At 45.3% G+C, this 13110-nt stretch overlaps 1 protein-coding gene across 2 annotated transcripts in view; it reads left to right on the top strand.

Annotated features, from left to right (window-relative positions):
• GALNT17 (polypeptide N-acetylgalactosaminyltransferase 17) overlaps positions 1-13110 on the top strand; it is a 635334-nt gene that overhangs the window by 422379 nt on the left and 199845 nt on the right. The window lies entirely within an intron of this gene.

Genomic DNA, 13110 nt, shown 5'->3' on the forward strand with positions numbered 1-13110 from the left:
ATGCAGTGAGCTATGATCATGCTACCACACTCCAGCCTAAGTGACAGAGCAAAACCCTGTCTCAAAAAACACCACCACCAACAAAAAACTGCACGATGGGGTAGGTGATACTCCTCTAAGAGGCACTATGGGAGCACATGGGGATGGACCCTAGCCCAGCTGGAAATGATCAGTGATGGCATTGTGGTCTAACCCGACCCAAAGAGGTAGATGCTAGCCAGGTGAAAGGTAGGAACCTATTGAGCTCATAAACAGTGAAGGGTGGAGGGCCCTTTTTGGGACCTGGGGTACTGCTGTCCCCAGTGCCTTCCTTGAGATGTAGGCACTGAGTCTTGATGGATCTACTATTGTAAATCTCTACCATCTGTCTTCTCTTCTCCCACCCATCCTCATCCAGTGCCCATCTCATCATCCATCTCTTTTGGTAAAAATCTCCTAATTGGCCCCATGACCTCCATGCCTGTCCAGCCTGTCACTGGAAATTGAGCTTATCTTTCTGAAATGTGTTCTAATCTAATGCCTTGCTCAGACTGGCTCTGTCTCTAATGGCTTCCTTTCTCTTAAGTATACATTCAAACTTCTTGGTTTGAAGTTGCTAGAATTACTGTCTTGCTTTGCTCAGTTTCAGTTGGGCAGTGAGACTTCCCTCACCAGAGCCTGCTCACCTGATATGGTTTAGCTGTGTCCCCACCCACATCTCATCTTGAATAGTAGCTCCCATAATTCCCACGTGTTGTGGGAGGGACCCAGTGGGAGATAATTGAATCGTGGAGGCAGTTTCTCCCATACTGTTTTTGTGATAGTGCGTAAGTCTCGTGAGATCTGATGGTTTGATAAGGGGTTTCCCCTTTCGCTTGGCTTTCGTTCTCTCTTGCCTCCTGCTGTGTAAGATGTGCCTTTGCTCCTCCTTTGCTTTTTGCCATGATTGTGAGGCCACCTCAGCCATGTGGAACTGTGAGTCCATTAAACCTCTTTTTCTTTATAAATTACCCAGTTTTGGGTATGTCCTTATAGCAGTGTGAGAACAGACTAATACACCACTCCATGGTTGGTTCGCAAAGGATACAAAGAGACAGAAATGCCTTAGGAGCTGGGGAGAGGCTAGGGTTGGCATTGCATTTCTGGGACTACACATCTCCCTCTGCCCTGAGTTCACTGGGCTGTGCATCTGCCAGGAGATCCCTGCTAGCAGAATGCAGCTGGAGGAGGATGGAGGGAACAGTCCTGCGTCTACACTACTAGTCTTGTACTGAAGCTTCTTAATTATGTAACAAACTATATCACCTAAGTTTCTCTCTTTCACTTTCTCCTGAGTGGGCTTCATGGTCAAGAAAGGACTTCATCAGACGCATTGATAATGCCTTTTGAGGTTGAGCTTCTAAGGAACACTCTCTGAGATTCTGATAAGACCCTGGATAGCACCCCCACTCCCTACTCATGGATACAGGCCCTCTTTAAATTGGCTCATCTTTTTTTAAATCTCTGTTCCTTTCCCCATGGGGAGAGGAGAGCTATCATCTTCCTCATTCAGATAATTGAGGAATTTAGTACTTGCTCATGTAAACCACAAAGTATCTGAGACACGTCTCAATCAATTTAGAGGTTTGTTTTGCCAGGGGTGAGGATGCACCTGGATAAAAAGAGACAAAAATTACAGTAGGATCTGAGACCTGTGCTTTTTCTAAAGAGGGTTTTGAGGACTTCAATATTTGAAGGGGAAAGAGTGACAGGATGAGAAGGAGGAAAGAGAAAGAAAGGGAAGGTAGGTAGTGAGGTAAGTAGCCACTTTCTCATGAGGCTTTCATTAGCACTCACTGGATCCACGTGTTGAAAATGAAAGGAGGGAGGGGATAGAGGAACAGTCAGTTATACATTTATCTTGCAATCAGTCAACTGCATTTTACATAAGATAAACATATGGTAGAGGAAGAAGTCAAATATGCATTTGACTCTTGGTGGACAAAGGGATGATTTCTAGTCTTGTCTTTCTCCAGAACCTGTAAAGGTAAGCTTTTAATTTATGTTGTCAGGGTGAAGGAGGCCATTTGGGGAGACATGTAACCTTCTATCTTGCAGCTTTCTGTTTAGGAAAAAAAGGTGGGGGCAGTTTTTGCATTATTCACTTCTCAAGCTTAACTTTCCCCTTTGGCATAGTGAGTTTGGGGTCCTGAGATTTTATTTTCCTTCCCACTCAGAATCTACCATGATTAGTAGCAGACAAAGATTAGGACTTGAGTCACTTTTTCGGAGGAGTGATGAAGCAGCCCTTGGTATGTGATGATGGGATCAGCAGTAGAACCCCTTAATTCCAGAGCTGGAGTGAAGAAGCTGATTGCAGTACACCTGGACATCTAAGGGGTAGAGAAATAGCACTTCTTCTAGACTTTCTCTCCTGCCTCCCGGGTAGGTTGCTGTAGATCTTAGGGTCTACTTCAGAATGCAGGTGGGGTGTAGGTACACATCTTGTGCTCTGCAGGTATATAGGGTTCCTTGAAGAAAATAGGAACTTGCAGGAGTGACTTGAGTGACTTGAGATCAACCCAAGGGCTGGACAGAGGTACTTTTCTTCCAGAGCAGCCCTGCCTGCCAACCTGTGCCATGGATGCTCTCCATTTCTTCCCGTTCTGCCCATGCTCCCTGTCACCTGGAGCAGCATCACTGCTCTAACTCAAGATTCCTACCTCCAAGAGAATTATTTTTATCCTTCGTGGCTGAACTTCCTATGTTTTACCTACCAAGAAAACAATTACAGTCTCCCAGGGTCATGCTTGGTTTCTCTGCACTCAGAGCACACAGCACCCTCAGTGGAATCTCCTGAGCCACCTGGGATAAATGTCATACTGGCCAACATTTATATTGTATTTCTTGTCGCCATTGCTCAGAACTTGAAGTCACCCCAGAGGCTCCTTCACAGTAATGTAGGGATGTCAAAGTTCTCATGTCTTAGCTCAGGCGACCATAACAAAAATACCACGGACTAGGCAGCTTAAACAACAGACATTTATTTCTCACAGTTCTGAAGCTGAGACGTTCAAGGTCAGGGCATCAGCATGGTCAGTTTCTGATGGGGGCTCTCTTCCTCATTTGCAGACAGCCACCTTCTGGCTGTGTCCTCACATGGTGGCAAGAGAGAGGGCTCCAGTCTTTTCTTCTTATAGGATACGAATTTCATCATGGGGGCCCCACTCACATCACCACTTTGAAACCTAATCACCTCCCAAAGTCCTGACCTGCTACTACCATTATACTGGGGGTTAGCACTTCAATATAAGAATTTTGGAGCACACACGCAGTCACTCCATAACATCCTTGGGAGAGGGCCAGTGTTTCCCCTGCTGTTTTAGCCCACCTTACCTTGATTTTACTGTGTAGCTTTATATATATATATAGGAATGACAGAACTTTGGAGTGTCCTTCTAGCCAGCATTTTTTAAATTTAATTTTCAGTCATATTGGTGGTTGCTTTTCTTACTAGATTAGACATCACTGCTACGTAAGACTTCAAGAGGGATATAGGATAATATAGTTCAAGCATTTAATAAAAAATATTCACTGACTATCAACTCCTTGCCCCAGGGGCTGTTCTAGGTTTCGAGAAATTGGTGGTGATCAATACAGGGAATAACCTTTTTTCCATGGCATTTACACACTACAGTAGGTAGATAGACATGGAAGCATCTCGCTCCCAAGTAAACAAAAACAGAAAACCTGAGCCTGTGATGTAAGTTATGCAGAAAGTTGGATATGGTGTCATAAGTGTGACACGTGGGGACCACTGCAGGTGCGAATGACAGGAACAGTGAGCTGTGGGGAACAGGTTTGGGTGACGAATTCTTATCTCAGAGGGAGCAGCTCATGAAAGGCCCCCGGGCAAGACAGCATGTGTCCCTGGTCTGGAAACTAGATGCCATCCAGGGAGACTGCAGCCAGTGAGAGGAGAAGAGAAAGAGGACAGGGCCAGGGCATGCATTCCTTCCTTGCCAGGACATGGAAGCAGCATCTTATTCTTAGCTCAAGGAAGAAGCCCTTAGAGGGTTTTAAGCAGGGGCATGACATGATCTGATCTAATTTATAAAAATAGAAATACCGTGTGAGAATGCTCATCAGTAATTTCTACCTCAGGTGTCTTCTTTCTTATTTTCTACTGGGTCTGTACATTTCCTGTTTCCCTTGGTTTCTAAAGAAGACAATTATCTTCATATCATCATTTCTACTTGTTCTTTCCTTTGGGATCCAAGATCTAATCTGGAAATTGCTTTCCCCAAGGAACTCTGGATGGCTGATGTACCATCACTTCAAGCCATCAGTATGTGCTGTGCTCTGACTGTGGTGTTTCTCAGAGTCCTGGATAAACTGTGCGATTTAACCAGGATGCCATTAATCATGCAAGAGACACAAGTCCAGCAGCAGTTAGTAAAATCAATATGACTTGAGACTGTGATTTCCAAAATGTCTCCTCACTTAGTGAGTCACTAGGAAACTTCAGAATAGCCGTATAGATATTAAAGCAGCTTTCTCTAAACAGGATTTGGATATACTCCCACATTTCTCATTGAGCAGAGGGAGAAAGGATAGATGTTCTGAACAACACATATTTTTAAAAACCCACTGCCAGGCAAGATTAAAACCTTTGCCTGGAAGGGAGTCAGAAGATTCTCTGGGTTCCAGTAAATGGTCTCATGCCTATTTTTCCCAATCTCTTGCTTGGATTAGGTAAAGGGTTTAATCAAAAGAATGGGCCAATTAATTTCTCCCTTCTCACATTCATTCTTTTTGTAACCACACATTCTGCCAGCTGTCCTGAAGGGCAGTGAGAGGAGAAAGACGTCATTTCTTCCTTCCAGAAAGCCACAGGATTCGTCAGTGTCATGGCTGAGGATTATTTAAGCATATTTCTGTTTTCCAAGTTAATGTGTTACCCTCAAGCTTGGGGGGTTTCAGAGCAGAAAAGAACAGGTGAGACCAGAAGCAAGTCCAGCTAGCTCAGGGACTGTGACAAGGAGAAAAGTGTGATCTGGAACTGGGCTCAGCAGTGTTCCAAGTAGGCTGTGTAACTACCAGATAAACACAGGGATGCAGGATTTGAGAGGGGTGGGGAGGAGAGAGAGAGAGCAGAAAGGAATGGGGTCCATTATCTTGTAGAAGTCAGCAGCAATATTCGTTAATTTATTCAATCATTCATTTATTGAACACTTACTTCTATCTAACTGTAATCTCTCTTCAGTCCTTTCATCTAAACCACAAGTGTCATTTCCTTTGCCTTACTAGTTACTAAATTCTGTGTGTCTGTCACTTCCACCAGTCTCTGAGCTCTATTGAATTTTTTCTTTAGATTTTTTTTTGTTTTTTTGAGACGCAGTACTTGTTCTGTCACCCAGGCTGGAGTGCAGTGGCATGATCTCAGCTCACTGCAACCTCCACCTCCCAGGTTCAAGCGATTCTCATGCCTCAGCCTCCCAAGTAGCTGGGACTACAGGTGTGCACCACCCTGCCCAGCTAATTTTTGTATTTTTAGTAGAGACGGGGTTTTACCATATTGGCCAGGCTGGTCTCAAACTCCTGACCTCAGATGACCTGCCTGCCTCGGCCTCCCAAAGTGCTGGGATTGCAGGTGTGAGCCACCATGCCCAAACTAGAATTTTAAGTTAGAATCTTGTCTTCCCTTTTTGTGTCCAGTCTGTATTGCACCTAGAAGGCATTCAGTCCATTACTGTTTTAATAATTGTGATCGTTAGTGTAGCTGTTCGATAAATTGAATGAATGAAGTTAATTCAGGATATATGAAAACATCTCCAATAAAATAATAAAAGAAAGAAGGTCTAAAGATGGTTCAGCGTGATATATTAAAATCTTGCAGAAAAACCATTATACTGATTACTTACTATGTGCTGAGCTTCATAGAGGCTCTGAGAAACCAGCAAGAGGCAGTCCCAGCCCTCAAAGAGCTCACAGTCTATGAGGGAGACCTCCATACACATAGGTAATTGTAACACAGTAAATTAGAATAGCCCAGCGTATGCACAGGGTCTCACGGGGTCCAAGAGTTGGAGACTTCTGATCTTTCATGGGCTCTCCAAGGATGCCTCCTATATAAAATGTGCTAGAATTCTATGTTAAAAAGGTGGGCTCATGCCTGTAATTCCAGCACTTTGAGAGGCCGAGGTGAGCGGATCACCTGAGGTCAGGAGTTTGAGACTAGCCTGGCCAACATGGTGAAATCCTCTCTCTACTGAAAACACAAAAATTAGCTGGGTGTGGTGGTGCAGACCTGTAATCCCAGCTACTCAGGAGGTGGAGGCAGGAGAATCGCTTGAACCCAGGAGGCGGAGGTTGTAGTGAGCTGACATCGCGCCACTGCACTCCAGCCTGGGCGACAGAGTGAGACTTGTCAACAAAACAAAAAAGAAAGAGAGAGAGGAAAGAGAGAGAGAAGGAGAGAAGAAGAAAAAGAGAGGAAAGACAGAAAGAAGGAAAGAAAGGAAAAAGAGAAGGTGGAATGAGACCAGCATGGGCAGGCAAAGGAGATAGGAAGCTGCATGGTGTGTGTGGAGGCTGTAAAACATACTTGAATGGATGATGGGAAAGGCAGTAGATGGAGGGGCCACACTGCCTGGCCCTGGAATCCTGGCGAACTCTTTATTCTTCATCAGTGTGGTCCTTGGAAATATTACTAGGCTTGAGGTGGGAGGGCAGGTGGGTTTAGGAGGTGGGAGCAAGCATGTGGCAGGAGGGGATAGGGCCACAGGATGCATAGACCCAGCAAAAGCAGTGTCAGGAAGAGAGACTAGGAGAAGAGGGACACTAGTAACTAGGGGCTAAACTTGACTTGAGTTTTATTGAGTGGCAAACGATGTCACTCCTTTCTGATTCACCTGCAGTAGAATCTGATAAGGGGTCAGTTTAGTCTTCAGACACTGTCAGAAGTGCAAAGCTGATCTCCAGGTAGGCGAGGGAGGAGAATGAAATCTGCCTATGGAAGATGCCTGAGGGTCCTGGGAGCCACAGAAAATTCTGGATGTGTGTGCCATGCATTTTCATTGAATAAGTGTGTGCACATGCACGTATGTGTGGTATTGGATGCTGCAATTCCAGCTTGTCATGCACACTTCTTTGTAGCTCAGAAGGGCTAAGGCATGGATGCTCAGATAGATCCCATATCTTTTTTTTCCCCCCAAATCAGGTTCTAGGGCTGTGTGCTGGTGAGTTAGGCCAAGACCAGGCTTAGAATATCTGTCCACAGGTGGACAGAGCAGCCAGGTCTGCCCAACATAAAGGCCACCTTCCCTTTGACCACCTTCTTTCCCAGCAGGAAGAGGCCCTTTCCTTCATCTACCATTCATGTTCATCTGTCCTGGACCACAAAAGATTTGCAGAACCTGCCTGGAGACACATCTTTGTATTAACTGTTGCTATTCACACCTTCTCTGTGGAAGGGCTTGGAGCCCCCTTGTGCTAATGTGGCAGCCTTTCTGCCTCCCGCGGGTAAGGACTGCAGTGAAATCAGATCATTGTGGCTGAACGCAGTTCTGAGCCAGCCGTCACCTTACACTTCTCAGGTCTGTTTTTGCTTCCTGGACTTCTCAGGCCCAGGCCCTGAGCCCAGTGGGTTTCACCATGCGGGATTGCTCAGAAAAAATGGTTTCTTCCTGATGCTTTTGGTGGCAGATTGAATATCATCAATCATGCTGCAAGAAGGAAACCCAGATTCCCAGCTGATGGCATTGTTGTGTTTATGACACATCCGAAACAGTAACAGATGGTCTGTATTAAAAGTGTAACTGTTGAGTGAGTCCTTTCATAATCATAGAGATTATTTTTTATTCCCCTAAAGTTTTGATTCTAGAAGGAGTCACAGAACATTAGATCATAAGGGCGCCTGGAAAGCTTCTTATCCAAATGTCTCATTTTTACAAACAAAAAAAAATCAAAGTACAGTGAGATTAAGGGATTTGCCAAGGTCATTGAGGTAATTAGTGATGAGGCCAAGAACAAAACCCAGGCCCCTGACGTTGCGTCTAGCACTGTTTGTGGAATACTGTGGAGCCTGTGGATCCAGACTTTGTCTTCTCTCGGAGAAGAAAGCAGACCGTGCTGGAAACGCACAGGGTCTCTGTGAGTTCCTTGGCATGGTGTAAACGTTGGATGCAGAGAGTCCTCAAACCCTCTTGAGCATGGTTGGCCCTTCCTGAGAAAGTGCAGGAAATGCAGGTTTTTATGCTCAGGGCTTCTGTTGGTGTGGACAGACTGTATTAGTCCATTTTAATGCTGCTGATAAAGACATACTGGAGACTGGGCAATTTACAAAAGAAAGAGGTTTAATTGGACTTATAGTTCCACGTGGCTGGGGAAGCCTCACAATCATGGTGGAAGGCAAGGAGGAGCAAGTCATGTTTTACATGGATGGCAGCAGGCAAAGAGAGAATGAATGCCAAGTAAAACAGGTTTCCCCTTATCAAACCATCAGATCTTGTGAGACTTATTCACTACCATGAAAACAGTACGGGAAAGACCCTCCCCCATAATTCAGTCATCTCCCACTGGGTCCCTCCCACAACATGTGGGAATTATGGGAGCTACAAGATGAGATTTGGGTGGGGACATAGAGCCAAACCATATCACAGACCACTTCCACCAGCCCTGCAATGCAAGGCTTGGTTTTCAGGCCAGTGAGGTGGCAACAGAAACTGGATCTCTTCTCTGATGGAATCCATTTTCACCTGGGCTCATTTCTTGATTCATCTGGGGACGTTTGGATCAGTAGGAATAAACCATCTAAGCCAGTGGTTCTCAAAATATGCTTCCTGAACCACAGCAGAAGCATCCCCTGGGAACTTCTTAGAAATGCAGATTCTTAGTTAGGTGTAGGAGCTCATGCCTACCATCCCAGGAAGTTGAGAGGTGGAGACAGGAGGATCACTAGAGGCCAGGAGTTCAAAACCATCCTGGGCAATACAGTGAGACCTTGTCTTTATGGCAAATAAAAAGTTAATACTTAGCCAAACTGGTGGCACACACCTGTAGTCCCACACAATTCTGTGAACATTCTAAAAGCCATTACATACATTTTACATTTTAGGAGCCAGGTGCAGTGGCTCATACCTGTAATCCCAACATTTTGGGAGGCCAAGGTGGGAGGATCAGTTGAGGCCTAGAGTTTGAGACCAGCCTGGGCAACATAGCAAGACCCCATCTCTACAAAATAATTTTTAAAAATTTAGCCAGGCACAGTGGCACACACCTGTAGCCCCAGCTACTCAGGAAGCTGAGGTGGGAGGATTGCTTGAGCCCAGGAGGCAGAGGCTGTGGTGAGCCGAGACTGTGCCACTGAACTCCAGCATGGGCAACAGAGCAACACCCTGTCTCAAAAAAGAAAAAGAAAAAGAAATGCAGATTCTTGGCCAGGCACAGTGAGTGGCTCTGCCTGCAATCGCAGCTGTTTGGGAGGCTGAGGCAGGCAGATAACTTGAGGCCAGGAGTTTGAAATAGGCCTGGACACCATAACAAGACCATGTCTCCACAAAATCTTTAAAAATTAGTGGAGTGCGGTGGCCCCTGCTATTTAGGAAGCTGAAGGAGGAGGATCTCTTGAACTCAGGAGTTCAAGGCTGCAGTGAGCTATGATTGTGCTGCTGCACTCCAGCCTTGGCAACAGAGCCTTGGCAACTGTCTCAAAAATAAACAAATAAATAAATAATAAAGAAAATAAAGAAATACACATCCTCAGCCCCCAGATTAAGAAACTCTGGGCTGGGCGCTGTGGCTCATGCCTGTAATCCCAGCATTTTGGAAGGCCGAGGTGGGCACATCACGAGGTCAGGAGATCGAGACCATCCTGGCCAACATGGTGAAACCCCGTCTCCACTAAAAATTCAAAAACTAGCTGAATGTGGTGGCACAGTCCTGTAATTCCAGCTACCCAGGAGACTGAGACAGGAGAATCGCTTGAACTCGGGAGTCGGAGGTTGCAGTGAGCTGAGATCGCACCACTGCGCTTCAGCCTGGCTACAGAGCGAGACTCTGTCTCAAAGAAAAAGAAAAAGAAAGAAACTCTGGGAGTAAGGCCAAGTTGTTGAAGAGTTTTAGTTCTACTACTATTAACTAAACTTCATAGTTTAAGTTCTATTACTTTTTTGTGTGTCTGTTTTCCCAAGTTCCCCAGTTGGTTCTGATGCTACTCAAGTTGGAAAACCACTGATCTAAACTGTCCCCAGTACATCAGACTCTGACAAAACTCTACCCAAAGCCTACACATGGCTTCAGTCTTTTTTTTTTTTTTTTTTTTTTTGAGACGGAGTCTTGCTCTGTCACCCAGGCTGGAGTGCAGTGGCCGGATCTCAGCTCACTGCAAGCTCCGCCTCCCGGGTTCCCGCCATTCTCCTGCCTCAGCCTCCCGAGTAGCTGGGACTACAGGCGCCACCACCTCACCCGGCTAGTTTTTTGTATTTTTTAGTAGAGACGGGGTTTCACCGTGTTAGCCAGGATGGTCTCGATCTCCTGACCTCATGATCCGCCCGTCTCGACCTCCCAAAGTGCTGGGATTACAGGCTTGAGCCACCGCGCCCGGCCGGCTTCAGTCTTAAACTGGTTGAATAGATGGCCACGGTATGCCAGAAGCATTCCCTAAAACATTTGGAAATTGTCCTTGAAGAAGGATGTTCAAGAAAGTGAAGTCACTGTTCTTGAGAGTATAACTTTTCTGTGCTAGTTTTAGAAAAAGTGATAAGAATGACTTACTGTAGGTCTCTGATTTTTATAGGTGTAGCAAGCACTGAATTTCATCTTCCTGAAATTAACATGGCCTTATTTTCTTGGTGTTTGCTTTTGCCCATCTTTTTAACTTTTCGGTGTCATTTTGATTTGAGTGTATTGCTTGTAAGAAGTATGTGGATGGATTTTGTTTTTAAACTCAGTTTTAGAGTCTTTACATTGTAGTACAGAAGCCTGAACTGTGTTCATTGTCAGAGCTAATACCACTGTCCTCACCTCCTGTCCTAGTTTATATCTTATTTGCATACTTCCTTGCCCCTTGTTTTCTTTTTCTCTGGTACATGTTTTATTGATTTTTATCTTCTCTGGTGATTTGGAAAAGATACATTTTATTAGGCAGGTGCAAAAGTGACTGTGGCTTTTACTATTAAAAGTCATGGCAAAACTGCAATTACTTTTGCACCAACTTAATAGTTTTAGTTCTGTTACTTTTGTGTTTGTGTGGTTGGTTGGTTGGTTGGTTGGTTGGTTGGTTGGTTTTTGAGATGGAGTCTTGCTTTGTCTCCCAGGCTGGAGAGCGCACTGGTGTGATCTCTGCTCACTATAGCCTCCGCCTCCTGGGTTCAAGTGATTCTCCTGCCTCAGCCTCCCGAATAGCTGGAACTACAGGCTGTACAGGCCCGCCACCATGCCCGGCTAATTTTTTTCTTTTTGCATTTTTAGTAGAGACAGGGTTTCCCTGTGATAGCCAGGATGGTCTCCATCTCCTAATCTCATGATCCACCCGCCTCAGCCTCCCAAAGTACTGGGATTGCAAGTGTGAGCCACCGCGCCTGGTCAGCTGTTCTTGTGGTAATGAATAAGTCTTATGAGATCTGATGGTTTTATGAGGGGTTTCCCCTTTCGTTTAGTTCTCATTCTCTCTTTTGTCTGCCACCACGTAAGATGTGCCTTTTGCCTTCTGCCATGATCGTTAGGTCTGCCATGATCGTTAGGTCTCCCCAGTCATGTGGAACTGTGAGTCCATTAAATGTCTTTTTTTTTTTTTTAATAAATTACCAAAATTACCCAGTCTTGAGTATGTCTTTCTTTCTTTTTTTCTTTCTTTTTTCTTTTTCTTTTTTTTTTTTTTTTTTTTTTTTTTTTTTTTGAGATAGTGTCTCGCTCTATTACCCAGACTGGAGTGCAGTGGCATGATCTCGGTTCACTGCAGCCTCCACCTTCCAGGTTCAAGCGATTCTCCTGCCTCAGCCTCCCAACTGCTTGGGACTACTGGTGTGCACCACCACACCCACTTAATTTTTGTATTTTTAGTAGAGACAGGATTTTGCCATGTTGGCCAGGCTCATCTTGAACTCCTGACCTCAAGTGATCCACCCGCCTCAGCCTCCCAAAGTGCTGAGATTACAGGTACCAGCCACCACACCCAGCCTCAAGTATGTCATTATCAGCAGCGTGAAAACAGACTAATGCACATACCTATAATTATTATTAGACTTAACTGTTTAGAGGTTTTTAGTGCCAGCCACAAGTTCTTTTAGTCAAAAGTGTTCTCACTTATCCTTCTTCATTTTCATTCTTGGTAGGATGTTAGACTTTTTTCCTGGAAGAGAGTTGATGTGACTGCCGCTTACGCACAGGACCAGGAATAGAAACAGTACCTAGGCTATTTCCATTTCCTTTGCTCTGTCAAAAACCAATTTCTTTTCCAGAATCCACAGCCAATTCCTCACAGAGTGGTTGAGCCTAGTCACAAAATCAGACAAGACTTCTCACACTGAAATGCAAAATGTATTCTTTTGCAAAACAGCACCGTCCCATGCTCGCTGCATTTCCAGACACCAGTCTGCCTCTATGACTTTACTGACATGGTTACATGGGAATTTTTTTTTTTTTTTTTGAGACAGAGTCTTACTCTGTCGCCCAGGCTGCAGTACAGTGGCACGATCTTGGCGTGCTGCAATCTCCGCCTCCTGGGTTCAAGCAATTCTCCTGTCTTAGCCTCCCAAGTAGCTGGAATTACACACCTGACTGATTTTTGTATTTTTAGTAGAGACAGGGTTTCACCATGTTAGCCAGTCTAGTCTTTTTTTTTTTTTTTTTTTTTGAGACGGAGTCTCGCTCTGTCACCCAGACTGGAGTGCAGTGGCCAGATCTCAGCTCACTGCAAGCTCCGCCTCCCGGGTTCACGCCATTCTCCTGCCTCAGCCTCCCGAGTAGCTGGGACTACAGGCGCCGCCACCTCGCCCGGCTAGTTTTTTGTCTTTTAGTAGAGACGGGGTTTCACCGTGTTAGCCAGGATGGTCTCGATCTCCTGACCTCGTGATCCGCCCGTCTCGGCCTCCCAAAGTGCTGGGATTACAGGCTTGAGCCACCGCGCCCAGCCGCCAGTCTAGTCTTGAA

Source organism: Rhinopithecus bieti, unplaced genomic scaffold (assembly GCF_001698545.2).
Source record: "Rhinopithecus bieti isolate Rb0 unplaced genomic scaffold, ASM169854v2 scaffold_23236, whole genome shotgun sequence".
Classification (NCBI taxonomy): domain Eukaryota; kingdom Metazoa; phylum Chordata; class Mammalia; order Primates; family Cercopithecidae; genus Rhinopithecus; species Rhinopithecus bieti.